The sequence below is a fragment of the Hyperoodon ampullatus genome (assembly GCF_949752795.1).
Source record: "Hyperoodon ampullatus genome assembly, chromosome: X".
Taxonomy (NCBI): Eukaryota; Metazoa; Chordata; class Mammalia; order Artiodactyla; family Ziphiidae; genus Hyperoodon; species Hyperoodon ampullatus.
The window spans coordinates 63,313,456-63,328,883 of NC_136913.1; positions in this window are offsets into that span (position 1 = coordinate 63,313,456).

A 15,428-nucleotide genomic window follows, 5' to 3' on the forward strand; every position below is an offset into this window, starting at 1 on the left:
AAAATATATTGTGTTAGACAACACATGTGTACACACAGCCCTATGTGGCCCACCTCCTTTTGGGATCTTATTTAGAAACTGTTCAGCAAGCACAGTTCCAAATTTCCACTTGAAGCACTGCCTCTTGAAGGTCACTTCATCCAGTAACTCTAAGGGAAAGAATTCAACTCTCTCTCATATCCCTCTCCACTTGAGAGAATATTTCAGACACCATTACTGCTTATGCTGAGTTTATCTAAATGTCTCTGCATGATTTTTCTAACAATCTGGATGCCAGAAATGGACATGTCTTGGCTCAGACCTAAGGCATGTTTAGATTTGGATAGAGTTGAACATGACTTCATAGTTCCATTATCATGGAAAAGCCCCCAAAAGGTAACCAATATGAATACTGGACCCATATGGTCCAATTACTGCAAGGAGTTATATTCAAAGACATATGTTCAGAACAGCTTAAATAATCAAAAAATGTTTTCCTTTTTTTTTTTACTCTGTTCTTTTATTTTTATGTTTTGAGCTAAATACTTGACACATTAATTTGTCTTAGGTACATATTGATACATAGGTATAGATACACATAAATTTTTCCATTTTTATCTTATGTCCCTTTCAGAATATGACATAGAACCCAATTTATATCAGCAATACTTTTTATATCCTCTCTTATCTTTCAATTTTCTTACACCTCTCACCCTAATATCTCTGGAGCCTCTCATCTGCAAAAATGCCTTCAAATACTCTTTTTCCCCTCTCTTTCTCCCCAATATCTTTTGTTTCTTTATTATGTAGATGAGTTTAGCTTCTCTTTACATACTTCCTTTTCTTTGCTCACCTTTGAGATATTGTTTTCCTCAGTTCATTTTCCATTTCTGCATCACAAAAGGTCCAAGAACTCACCAGGTAGGGAATTGGTCTCCTGGTTGGAGCTGCTAAACTGGAAAGACTACATCTCTTTACTTCCTTGGGGGAGAGAGAATAGATTGAGAATGTTCACATCTTATTAATTTTTTGCCCTTTCACTTAGGCAATAGGAAAAAACACATCCAGGGACCAGTCCCTAGGACAATCCAAATAATTCCTCCAGGCAGTCTCTTTCCCCCTTGGGGCTGCTTTTAATAACCAAGCTTGCAGTAAAAATTTCTGCATATCACTCTTTAAAAGATTATTAGGTTTGAAAAGCAGAAAAATATAAAGAAGAAACAAAAGACCTATAATTCACTGTCCAGATAAACCCCCAATGACAGTATTTTTAATAATACAATGAATGTATAGATAAGGCCAGAAACTTAACACAAAATAGAAGAGTATAAAAAGAAATGTTTACCTTCATCATCGTGCTCCCCAGTTTTCCTCCTCAAAGGTAAAGGAACTAATAACAGTTTCTTGTGTATTCTTCCAGAAACATGTTATGAATATGCTAGCATGTGTGTACTCTATAGTATCATCTCAAAAACTCCAGACAATAATGCAGCCTGAAAGTTATTTTCCTAAATCAAGATGATAGGAGAAAGCTAGTAACAGTGTTTAACTATATTTGAGCCTTGTGCTTTGGAAGAGCAGAGATGGTTGAGAAATCCCCTCACCTTTTTGTGTTCTGAGAAATGGCTAACTACAAAGGGCACCCCTGCCCTCCTATATTCCCCTCCACTCTTCTTCATAAGTTAGATAAAATTTGCTGCTCACCTTTCCTCATGGCTCCCTTGTATATCTGCCTCTGTAAATTTAGGCCCCCTTCCATTTCTCTGAAACATTCTCCCACAGAAATTAACATTCTCCCTATTGCAATAGCATGAATAAAAGCATCTCCCTAATGTCCAGTGCATTTTGTCTTTCACATTACTGTCAAAGAAAAATTATTCTGACACTTGTTAAGGAATAGTAATGAAAACTTTATTCAAGGGACTACTGCAATGGGGGTTTGCAGCTGGAGGGAGAGATTGGGCTCAACTCTGAATACAGCAAGGACAAGTAGGGATTTATAGCCAAGGAGCAGGGTGGGAGTCAGTGGGCAGAAAATTACTAAGAGGAAACATCAGGGGTGAGGGGGCGATTCTGACTTGACAGGATTCTTGCTGAAGGCAGGCCTGGGTGAACAGATACCAAGGGTGAGGGATGAAGAATTTAATCAGATATCAAGGATGATCATATATTGAGTGTGGGGATCCTTGCTAATTCATTTTAGCAGGATTTCTGCTAAAACTGGGCAATGCAAAGATGGACACAGAAGTCCAAAGTTCGAGGCCTAGTTGAGAAGAGTGCTCAGAGGAGACTGACTAAAGTTTGGTCAGAGTTTTTGTCACTAACAATTGACAAATTCTGCTTTCTTTATATAAGCAAAGAATACACACTAACTCCCAATATTAGGTCAAAATCTATATGTAACTTTTTTCTCTTCCCCATTTCTAACTTTAAATTGTAAGAAATCAGGTGCCAAGGAATCCTTTCTGTTCCTGACCAGGACATCCAAATCCCTAAAGATGTATTCGTAAAATCTTTTTTTTTTTTTTTTTTGCGGTACGCGGGCCTCTCACTGTTGTGGCCTCTCCCCTTGCGGAGCACAGGCTCCGGACGCGCAGGCTCAGCGGCCATGGCTCACCGGCCCAGCCGCTCCGCGGCATGTGGGATCCTCCCGGACCGGGGCACAAACCCGTGTCTCCTGCATCGGCAGGCGGACTCTCCACCACTGCGCCACCAGGGAAGCCCCATAAAATCTTTTAACACTATCATTTATCCATAATAGTTTTCCAGAAATGGTTACTGATCAACAAGTCCAATATCTCTCAGCAAACAGTAATAAAAATCACGACTATTTTTTACAGGCTTTTTCATGCCATTTACCCTCTTCCTTTTTTAAAGTATTATTCCTACAACCCCCAGAACCAGTCCTTCAGTGTTCCTTATTCCATCATTTTTTCTCACCTTATTGGCAATGTCAATGAAAGGCTACATAGGGCAATAGAAAGACCACAGGGCTTGGAGCCTAATCCAAGTTCCAGTACTGCCCTTGATGCCAACACTAATGAAGAGGGCTAAATTATCCTGAAATGGAAGTTGCCATGTTTATCTCTAATGGCAGGGGAACATCAACAAGGGGTCTCATGACAATAACATTCTGGGTGGTCTCATTACTTTGATCTTGCCTGCAAACAGTCCATTCTTGGCACAATTACCACAGTGACCCAGTTAATGACTAGAGGATGTATTGATAATTTTGCTCCTCTCCTGATAATATAATGCCTTCCCACCTCACTGCGAATAAAAGCCAAAGTTCTTATCACAGCCTGCAAGGCTGTATATAATCTGACTCTCTCACTTCAATTCTTTGCCACTATCTCCCAACACTGGAACTACCTCACTCTCATTACAGGCAAACTAGGCTTCTTGCTGTTCTTCAAACATATCTCAGGGACTTATACTTCTTATTCCTCCTACCTGAATATTTTCCCCCAGATAATCACATGGCTTGTTCCCTCACATTAAGTTCTTTCTCAGATGCCGCTTCCTCAAGGAGGCCGCTCTTTATGGCCCTATAAAAGATAAATGTCCATACTATATATACTGCAACATATTATATATTCCTATTAAGGTTTTTAGTGTTTATTTCCATTTGAATGCAAGATCCATGCGGGCAAAAGATTTTGCCTATTGTTTATTGTTGTACTCCAGTACCTGGAACAGTATCTGGCACATAGCAACCATTCAGCTGAAATATTTTCAGTGAATAAATGGAATGGAAGATTAGTATTACATTATCTCTTTCCAAAATATCTAAGCTTATCATTAAATTATTAGGAGTTACCTGTGTTTCTCGGAACAAGGGCAGGAAACCTGTGTTCTCTGAGTCTCAGTTCCCAGCTCTGAGAAAGAAGGGGCTGGACGCCACCACACCTATGCTTCTTCTCTCATCCAAAGTCTGACAGGCGTGGGTATGGCATGGGGGCGAGAAGGGAAGTGTGGCCCCCAAAGGACTGGAGGCCCACTGGGATCATTGTTTTTCATGGGCACAGGCCCCACCCCCCAGGGCCAGTGGCAAAGAGAGACCATATGGACAGAGTCTGTGGGTGGGGGCCCCAGGGACCAGAGGGCCCTTCCCTTTCTGTTCCAAGAACACATACAGCTTCTCAGTGCTTCAGTACTTATGAAACAGCCTGGAAACCAGAAGTCTCAGAAGCCAAACAACAGGAGTGACCAGGCGGGTGAAATAAGGCATTTCCTTATTTTTTCCCTGAAAGTTTCACTTAAACATCCCTGTGTGTCACTGAGCTCAGTAAGTAAAGAATCCACAGGACATTTTCCCCAGCTTTCCCCCCTTCTTTCCTGTGTCACTCCTCCACCCCCACCCCCACATACCTAGGAGAAGAGTAGCAGGGATGGAGAAAAGGGGCAGCCTTGCTCCCTGCCCTTTATGTTCATTGTCAAGGTCAATGGAAGCTAAATCACAGACACAGGTTTGAAGAAGGCAATATCTTGGCCCTCTGCATGAGTGGGGAAAAAAGGAAACCGTTTCTCAGAACAATTGAACTGTTGCCATTTTTGGAGGCCTCGCAACCCACAATTTGCATCGCAAGAGCCAGCAAGAGAAAGGGCACCCAGTTCATATTCAGCTTCTGCTCAGAAGAGCCACTGAAGACTCAACAGTGAGCTTTGGGGTCCCAAACCACTACTCTGAGAACCCCTGGTGTGATGAAGGGGAGCCTCACCTCTTCTCCAAGCCCCAGAAGTTGCCCAGTTATCAGCGACGTGACAAAAAGTTCCGGAGGGTCATCCGCACCCTTGACCATGTCTGCCTGGCCTGAAGAGGGGAGACCGATGGCTCCCCAAGGATACCTTCCCAACCAGCTAGAACCGACTCCTCCAGAAATGGGCACGGACAGCCAGGAAAGTGCCTGCAGCACAGGATGGTTCTTGAGCCCCTGAGATGGGCTCCGCTGGCTTCCCACAGCCCCTGGCTTCCTTTAGCCTGGGGGTAGCTCCCCCAGGAGCTGGATTGGGGGTAGCTCCCCCAGGGGTTGGACTCACCTCTCGAGCACTTGCCTGCCTAGCTAGGCTGCAAGCTCTGAGAGGGCAGGGACCACATCCCACTTGTTCACTGTTTGGTTCCCAGTCACTCGGTCACTAGTTGTTGAATAAAAGAAGTAGCTAGGATACTCAGTGGCTCGTGGTGGGTGGTCAAGTTAAGAGTCCCAGCTCAGGCACTTGGTAGTCAGACGTGCTTGTGACCTTTCTCCCTGTGGCGCGCATGCACATGTGCATGTGTGTCTGTGTGTGTGTGCACGTGTGTGCGTGTGTCCTGTATTTGCCCAGGAGAACCCAGGAGCTCCCTGAGGGTGGGTTTCATAAACTGGTTTGAGTTCATGCCACAACTCTGCTCCTCAGGGGGCTGGCTCTCCACTTCACCATCACCCACCTTGCCCAGGCAAGATCCCTCCTGAGGAGGCCTCCAGCACTTTCCTACCCCAGGCTCCTCCCTGTCCCAGCTCTGTGTAACCTTGGACAAGTCCCTGTTCCCTTGTCTGGAAAGTGAGGATTTGGGGCTACATGGAGGGCAAGGAGCCAATAGGTGCCACAGTTGCTCATCTGCCTGATGTCTGAACACTGCTGCCTCCTGAACATCTCGGGGATTGGGAGCAGGGACTTGAGGGCTCTAGAGCCCACCCTGCCACCATTGTGACTTGAGTTGTGGTGATGAAAATGGCTGTCACCCACCCAGGTACTTCTGGGTCAGCCAAGAAGCTTAGACAGACCCAGGCCACGGCCAGAGGAAATGAGGCTCAGAGACAGTGGGACACAGGCAGGAAGACCCTCCTGACTGTAAAGGTAAATAAAACCAGCAATCATTGACCAAGGAATGTTGTGGGTCTCCCTTTCCTGGAGATCACAGAAACGTGGAAGCTAACGGGCCCCTGGAGATCGACTGGTGCAACCCCCTCATTGTATAGATGAGGAAACCGAAACCCACAGGTAGGAAGTAGCCCGCCCAGGGTCACAGAGCAGAGTAATGGAAGAGCAGAGACCCAGACCTGCCACCAGGGCTCTCGGGCCAGAGCTGATTCCATTATTCCAAGCTGAGAGGCCTCCTTCAACCACAGGGCAGCCCAGGCGATTCTCTGGAGTGTCTTTGCTGCACAGATGAAGACTCCCTGAGGTTCTCAGAGGGTAAATGACCTATGGGAGGGAGGGCTGAGGCCAGAGGCCAGAGGCCCCTGTCCTCAGGATGCCCAAGCCCAGGCTGTTCCCTGGGCAATCCCTTGCCCCTTCTGGGGGAAAGAGAGACCCCCATCACTCTGGAGTGTCTGATGGCTGTTCCTGCCTGGGGTCCAGGATCTCTCCTCAAAGCCTTGCCCGTACCTTGAGCCCACTCACCCTCCAGAAGGCCCCTCACTCGGGCAGTCAGTCAGTTAGTCAGTTGCCCTTTGGGGAGTGCCTTCCAAGTGACTCTGGGTGAGGCTCAGCTGGGGCAGGTCACATATATCCAGAAACAAGTTCCCCGCACTTGGGGTGCTTCTGGGTGAGGGAGAGACTGAGGTACATGCACCCAAAGGCAGACACTTGGGAATAGAGAGAAATGGGCCAGGGTGGTCAGAGGAGGTGGGAACGCGTGGGTCTTTGACAGATGCTAGGCAGGACCTGGACTAGGAGGCGGGGACAGGGTGGAGGCCTTCCCTGCCTCCTTCCTAAAGCCTTCCCCTGCCTTTCTGGAGGCAGGACAGGTGGAGGTGGCAGAGTGTGTTTATTAGGAGTTTAGGCTCCTGACATGAGTTCCCGGCCTGGCCCCGTGCCTCAGTAGCTGGGTGACCTGGAGCTCTTCATTTCATTGCTCTGAATCTCAGTCTCCTCATCCCAAGATTTGGGAATTAATAATGCCTCACATAACTCAAGGCAGGGCTCACAGGAGGCCTCAGGAAGAGCCCGGGGGTTAGTGGTTTGCAGGGTAATTTCGGTTTCTTGGGATTTCAGTATATTGTAGGGACATACTCGGGACCCAGAGTTGGTATAAAGATTATTTTAGCTGAAGACATTTGAGCTTTGATAGACAACAGGGCAAAAAGCCTTTTTTGTAGCTTCCCTTATCTGACTAAAAACAGCAACTTCTAGGAAATGAGCCTGCCAAAAATTCCTTCTCAGGGCGGATCTACTCCCGGAAGGTAGACTGTGAATAAAAAGTCTACGCCAAATCTTTTCCCCAAGTGAGTTTGTGGCCCTGAAAACATAGAAAGGCCACTCACACCTGTATAGACAAACGTGACAGCCTCTCTTATCAAGTGTTGGCTCTCCTGAAAATCCATGCATCTTTCCAAAAAGTCATTTATACTCCTGGCAAGTGCCTTTCTTCCCCACTTCATCTATCAAGATGGTATATAAGCCCCAAATTCCAACCACTCCTTTGAGTTATCATCACTGAGTTCTTCTGTGTATATGGAAGTTGCACATGTAAATACACTCTGTTTCTTTCTTCCGTTAGTCTGTCTTTTATCAGTTTCATTCGCAGGCCCTAGGTACTGAACCTAAGAGAGTAGGAGAACAGTTTTTTCTCCCCCATAGTATTCAGAAAGGGTAACCTCTAGATTACTGTGTGGCCTTTATTTAGACCTTGACTCAAATAAACCGTGAAATCAGAACAAAAAATGAAAAACAATCAGCACTTCATGATACTGATGAGGCATTTGAAGTTTGAACACTCCCTGGATATTTGATGAGATTATGGAATTATTGATAATTACTTTAGGTGCTCTAATGACACTGTAGTCCTGTTAGAAAGAGAGTTCTCATGTTTCAAAGCTAGATACTGAAATGCAGTTACAATGGTGTGATACCTGGCCAGGGGTTGATAATTGTTGATGCTGGGTGATGTCCACAGGAGCCTCATTATGCTGTTCTCCTTGTATATAGGCTTGAAATTTTCCACAACAAAAAGTTTTTAATATGAAATAGAAAAGGGTGGATCAAGGAGATGTTTACCCAAATGTGGCTTAGCTGTCTGCCTTTGGAAGACTTTTCATTATAGAGAACAACAATCGCAAATTTAAGAAAAGCCTGGTATCTGTTTTGTGAGCAACAGCGACATATGACTAGAGACAGTGATTTCGCCCCCTCATTTCAGCCCCCTCATTAGGCAGCATCTGTGCTGCTCCTCTCAGCCTGTGGCAGCCCAGTTTGGTTGCCAGGCAATGGAAGCCAGAAGCCAGAAGCCTTTTACTTGGGAGGGAGAAAGGGGGAAAGGGAGGGAGAGAAGCGAGGAGTGGGGAAGGCAGAAAGAAGCTGCCCAGGGGAAGGCTTGTCCCTGCCTAGCGGGCTGGCCCAGGGGGGATAGATGGGGTGGTGGGGTCCCTTGTTGGACGCTGGTTTCCTACAGCCCCCACTTTCCATGGTTTATTCCTGGGGGAAGCCTCACTGTCAGAGCTTGAGGCCCCACAGAAGGAGTGGGGTGGGGGTGCACACCTGTGCACCTCCCGCGAAGACCAGTGAGGTCTGCGGTTAAGTAAGATACCAACTAGTACCCACTCAGAGTCAGAATTTCAGACAGGCCTCCCCTGGGGGACGCTCCTGAGCTCTTATTGAGTTAAAAACAATTCTGGGAAAGCAGCTCGTCTAATGGAAATTCTCCACTGGTGATCACCCTTTGCTGGGGCCATTCCAGAAGGCAGGAGGGCAGGAGGCTTCCCCCTTGGGGAGGAGAATTCTGTCCTCGCTGTCTTTTGGGGAAGGAAGGAGGAAGCCTCTGGTGCTGCGCAGTGGCCTGGCAGTCTCATGGACACTGACTGTGTTGGGGAGCCCTGTATTCTGGCATTGGTTCAGACCCAGCTCTCACTGGAAGGCTGTGTGGGCCTGAGCCCATGTCTGACTCTCAATTTCCTGATCTCTAGAAGCCCAGGGAGTATGGTACCTTGCCTCCCTTCAGGCTCAGATGGGCTGGGGTTACAGTGCACACCCCACCCCCCGACCCTGGGCAGGAATTGCTCTCATCCAGGATAAAAAGAGCCTGGCCCACTCTGAGGCAAGAAGTAGATGGGCCCCAGGCTGAGCAGCTGGAGTTGGTCCCCTGTGGACAGATACTCCAAGATGAAGAGGAGGCGGAGCTGAGCCCTGCCCAGGTAAAAGACAGAGACCACATATTTCTCATTCTCGAGGTCAAGGAGACCTTCCCGACTATACATGTGCAGAAAGGCTCCTTGGAGGTCAAAAAGGGAGTGATGTCAACCTACCCATAGGCCTCTTCACTAGAGTCCATCTTGGCTAAGAGATGCGTGTGCACACATGGGAGGACCCTGAGATAAACCAAATACGGACTCAGAACCAGGCAAAGCAAGATGATTGGCCAAAGGAAACCCGGAAGAAATGTCCCATATAAGTGATTCAAACTACCACGAGGGCGTGACTCTCTCTGAGCCCACCCGTGTGTGCCTATTCACACGTACTCTTTTTCCTCCTAATAAACACTTGTTTCACTACTTTCTGTCTCTCTGTGGAAATTCATTTCTACACAGCTGATGGGCCAGGGCCTTGTTACTGGCCACTGGTCCCTGGTGGTCTAGTGGCAAGGATTCAGCACTCTCACTGCTGCGGCCTGACTTCAGTCCCTGGCTGGGAACCGAAACCCTGCTTCAAGCCTCTGCAGGCCGAGGCCACCCGAGATCAACTCTACTCCCACCCACCAGGCCAGACTGGAAGAACCAACATAGCCAGCGACCTCTGAGAGACAGAGTGAGGACCCTTCCTAGAGCCACCCTGCTAGGATCATGAACTACCTCCTGCTGGCCTGGGAGGTGGGATTCAGAGAAGCTCTAGGCAGGCAGGATAGGGGGTGAGGTCAGGCAGCTGCCCCAGAGATCAGCCTTTCAAGACCCAGCATCTGAGAGAGGAAGGCTGGCTGTACTCAATGAGAAAAAAACATCAGGGAGGCAGTAGTCAGGAGCTGAGCAGGAGCAGGGCCCAGACAGCCCCCTTTCTCTGCAGCATCTTTGTGGCTCCTGCTTGTTAGGAGCAGGCTCTTCCGTTGCTAAGCAACTGGAGCCTGGTGGATTAAAACCAATTTCCTGAGCTCACTGAGAGGGGGAGGGAGAGAAGGCACAATGCAGATGCCCTGGGGAAGCTCATCCCTGCCTCCAACCTTTGCTGGTGCATGCGGGTGGAGGTGAAGGGAAGGTGAGGTGCAGCTGGGTGCTGATCTCTAGGGAGAAGGTTGGGGGTGGGGTGGCTGGGGGAGGGCTATGCACCAGATATCCATTATAAAGACCAAAAGACCAGAGCGAAACTGGCAATTAAGATGCCAATTAGAGCACTAATGAATGCTAATGCTGCTCCTTTTTGAAACCCCAGAAAAGGCCTGCAGTCCCTGGGGTGTTTCTGAGCCACCTGACCAGGGCCCCCAACAGTCCTGGGGTCTTACCTCTTGTTGAATGACAGAGGCCCCTCGACATGTTGCCCTCCGCTTAGATAATAACCCCCAGATGACAGGGAGCTCACTTCCTCCTGCAACAGCCCTTTCTGTATCTTTCCCGTAGAGAGTGCTTTCCCCCACATGGCCCAAGTCTGTCTTCCTGTGGCTCTTTCCTGCAGGAGCCAAGAGAGTCATCCCAATCTGCCCTGCTCTAGGGACATGTAGCCTCTTTCTTCTGTGAGGCCCACCTTCCACCTCTTGCCACTACTCAAGGGACAGAATGGGTGGGGCCTCACCATGACTTGGTGTCCTCTGATCCCCCATCCCCAGCCTGGTCTTTAGCCTCCTTAAGGAAGAAGCCCCTAGGATGGACAAATTTACAAAGAGGTCCTGGATCCAATTCCTGCCCCAGAGTCCAGGCTTCTCCCTCTAGTCTGCTCAGGCAGAGACCTCCTGTCCCAGGACTTCATCAGTCAGTGCACAGGTTTTTCTCTCTCTGCTAGGGTTTCTGTTTTAGGAATAACTGGCTCTGGTCAGAGGTGGAGAGCAGTGTGTCTTCTCCCTGCTCGGTATCTGTGCCCTGATCCTGAATATCTTCAGGCCTCAGCTCCTGCTTCCTAAGCAGGGCTGCTCCCTGGACTTGGGCCTGCCTGGGCTTTGTTATTTCAATCTGACTGGCAGACCACCTCCCCATGCCGGTGTCCCCTCAGCGATCAAGTGCACATTCAGTTGGTCCTCAACAATCATTTTCTTTTTCTTTACAACACTTTCCATCATATAACATATGTTACTTATTATTTTGTTTTTCTGTTTCTCCCCATTTTGATATAAGTTCCATGAGGGTTGAGATTCTGTGTTTCATTTGCCATATCTCAGTGTGTAGAATAGGCCTGACACCTAGTAGGTCCTCAACAAATATACACTAAATAATCAATATATGCTTACACATATAGATAAGCTTTTTATGTATTCATATGGCATGATATCCAAGCTAAATTGCTGACTAAAAGAAGCAAGGAGGGGACTTCCCTGGTGGTCCAGTGGTTAAGACTCCATGCTTGCATTCCAGGGAGCATGGGTTCAATCCCTGGTCAGGGAATTAAGATCCCACATGCCGTGCTGTGCAGGCAAAAAATTAAAACAAAATTTTAAAAAAATGAAGCAAGGTACAGAACCGTATATCATATGGTGCCCTTTTTGTGGAAGAGCAAAAGTTTATAAAAAAGAATTTTATTTTGTAAATTCTCAGGTTGTCATTGAGAAGATAAACAAGAGACTTGGTAACCATGGGCAGGAGAGTTGGGTCACTGAAAGAACAGGCATAGGATACATATTTCTCATGATGTACCCTTTTGTGCCTTTTGAATTTTGTACCATTAACATGTATTACTTAAATGTTTTTATTAAAAATTTAAAGTTTAAAGACAATTTTTTTTTTTTTTTTTTTTTTTTTTTGCGGTACGCGGGCCTCTCACTGTTGTGGCCTCTCCCGTTGCAGAGCACAGGCTCCGGAAGTGCAGGCTCAGCGGCCATGGCTCAGGGGCCCAGCTGCTCCGCGGCATGTGGGATCCTCCCAGACCGGGGCACGAACCTGTGTCACCTGCATCAGCAGGCGGACTCTCAACCACTGCACCACCAGGGAAGCCCTCAAGACAATTTTTAAACCTCAAAAATAAAAGCCAACTTACTGAGTCATCTCCAACAACCTCAGGTACTACTGTTTGTCAACTTGACCCTAGTTATATAGGCTTATGTCATGTGATCTCCTAACTGCCATTCTTTTAGGCAGCCTATATCTAATTATCACAGATAACATAACTTGCCCACGCCGAGTTGTTATGTTGAAACAGACGAGTTCATACTATATGCCAAACATTTTCATCTGCATTAGTTGCATCAGCAAGATCTCATTCTTTCATTCTCTCCTATCAAGACTACCAGTCTTTTCCTTTCTGCAACATGAGGCTATGTGTATCTTTGATGAGATAAGTTCTCTCTCATTCACTGCCCATGGGAGCATAAATTAGTATGGTTTTTCCCAAAGGTGGTGTATCAATATATACTAAAGCTTAAAAGTATTCATCCTCATGAGCATCCACTTCTGGATAGCAAAAAGAAAATATTAGAAATGTGCATCATGTGTTATGCATAAGGATCTTTGTCATGACATTGTTTATAATGGGAAAGTATTTGAAATCATATGAATTTCCAACAAGAGGAAAATGGTATTAAAATAAATTATGGCATGGCCATGTGATAGAATATCATGCAACCATTAAAAAAATCATGCTTTTTGGGAAACTGAATTTAACTTTATGGAAGAGTGTTGAAGGATGTGATGAATTATACGTACAAGATATACTGTCAGGGGCAACCATGGGAATTATGGAAAACAAAATGGCAGAATAAGCCTGATAAACAATTATGAGAGAGCAGAATGCCAGACTAAGCCTGAAGACGAATTATGAAATATAGGACTTCCAAATAAGTTCAATGTAACAACTGATATAAAATGAATATGGGCTGACTGTTTACCAAAAGTACTGAGCAAAATAGGTAATACAGGTTCTAAGAATCCATTTGGTTCACCATTAGCTTTAATGGTAGAAAAATATGGGAAGCCCAGAATGTTGCTGGTAGGTCTCTCTCTTAAAAGACTGATTTCACTCTCTCATGTTTGTGATGGGGATACTTATTAAAACCCTATACAGTAAGTCCCCTACATACGAATGAGTTCATATGTCCAATTTGTTCATAAATCCAACAAAGTTAGCTTAGGTACCCAACTAACACAGTCAGCTATATAGTACTGTACTGTAATAGGTTTATAATACTTTTCACACAAATAATACGTAAAAAACAAACACAAAAATAAACATTTTTAACCTTACAGTACAGTACCTTGAAAAATACAGTAGTACAGTACAACAGCTGGCATACAAGGGCTGGCACTGAGTGAACAGGCAAGAAGAGTTACTGACTGGAGGAGGGAGAGGAGGTGGGAGATGGTAGAGCTGAAGGATCATTAAGCAACAGGAGATGGAGGGTAAGCTGCAATTTCACTCACGCCTGACATTGACGGCACATGTTCTGGTTCCTTGCTGGATTCAATTATATCTACCCTCTTGAAAAAAATAATCCAGCAATGTCTGGGTAGTAGCCCTTTTTTTCTCATAATAGATGACACAGTAGCACTGGATTGCATTCTGAACGGCTGCTGCAGTCTTCGTGTACCATTCTGTGTTCGGGTCCTGTGCCTCAAAAGCCAACAGTGCCTCCTCAAATAAAGAAAATCCCCTTGCCATTTCCTGCATCACGAATCTCTTTGGTTTTTCAGTTACTTCTTTCCCTGGTCTCTCTTCGTTCTTTCTCTGGGCCTCCAATTCCTGGCGCTTCTTAGCAGTACCAGCTACATCACCACTGCTTTTACGCTTGCTTCTGGACATCCTGGGCTTGAAATAAAGACACTGTACTACTCTACTCTATACAGTACTGTACAGTAAAGTACACAGAAGCTCAGCCACTTGTGGAGGATGCATGCACATGACAATGTAAGCCAGACACGTGAACTAACTTACGTGGTTGGACATGCAAATGCACGTTCGCATCTTTGAAAGTTCGCAACTTGAATGTTCGTATGTAGGGGACTTACTGTATTTCAACGGCCAGAGGAAGGCTTTTTTGGGGTAGACAAATTGGTGTACTTACAGGAATTTTTAGAAAAACCCCACCCAACCAAATGGATTATTGAAAAATCTCTGAGATGAAATTTCTCAGGAAGTAAATGCAAGAATGAATTGGCTAGCCATAAACAATTAATTAATATATTGGAGGAAGATATTAAGAAACGGAAAACTCTTTCTCTTTCTCCAAGTTCACAATTCTTCCGTACTTTTGCTCCTTTTGTTTCCTTTTACCATTCCTTGTTTCAATCTAGGACCTGGGAGAAGGTGGGTAATGATCTCTTGGATGGATGGTTCCTAGTGGGTCTGAGACCCAGAGATGACTTCCTTTTAGAAGAGGGAGAATTGCCAGCCTTACTCAAATGTCCTGATATGGGTTGCCCAAGTCTCAATTTCACCTCTGAGATTCTCAGAAAACCAAACGTGCAAAACATAGTTAGGGAAGCAAAAACGATTAAAGGAAAGAGCAAGGAGTCATTTAGAATTTGAATAAGAGACTGTGCCTTAGAATAAAGGCATTGGATTGGTAACTGGTTGCCCTGGTAACTTGCAAGAAAAATAATTTTAAAAAGCAGTATAAATGACAAAATGAGAATGGAAACTAGAATGGCTTCCAAACCTCCCTATTTTTTAATCTCTGCATGAAGAAAATCTATCCTACCCTTCTGGAGCTCCAAAGCTCAAATGCTTCTTTAGAGGTTATCCAGGACTCCTGGGAACACCAGAAATGGTAAGAGTCCATATGCCCTTTTGCCAGCTATTACTATTTTAAGAGCTCTTTTCCAGTGCTCCAGGAAGATCTGTAACTTTTTTCTGAGGTGCTCCATGGAGTGTTTTCAACCTACAGCCTTATGCATGGGATGTATACTGGCCGCTGCATACACTATTGCTATTGGCTGACTTGCTTGACTAAAGGAACAAGCATGATGAGGCTCTATTAGGTTCCTAGGGATGCTATAACAAAGTACCACAAATTGGGTGACTTAAAACAACAGAAATTTATTATTTCACAGTTCTGGAGGCTAGAAGTCTGAAATAAAGGTGTTGGCAAGGTCATGCTCTCTCTGAGACTGAATAGAATCCTTCTTTGCCTCTTCCTAGCTTCTGCTGGTGACTGCCAATCCTTGGTACTCTTGGCTTGCAGCTGCATCATTTTAATTTCTGCCTCTGTCCTCACATGGCATTCTCCCTGTGTGTCTCTGTCATCACACAGTGTTTTCATCTTCTTAAAAGGACACCAGTTACCTTGGATAAGAGCCCACCCTTTGCTTGTTGACATTTGCAAAGACCCTAATTCCTAATAAGGTCACATTTACAGGTTACCTGGGGTTAGGACTTCAACATATCTTTTTGGAGGACACAATATA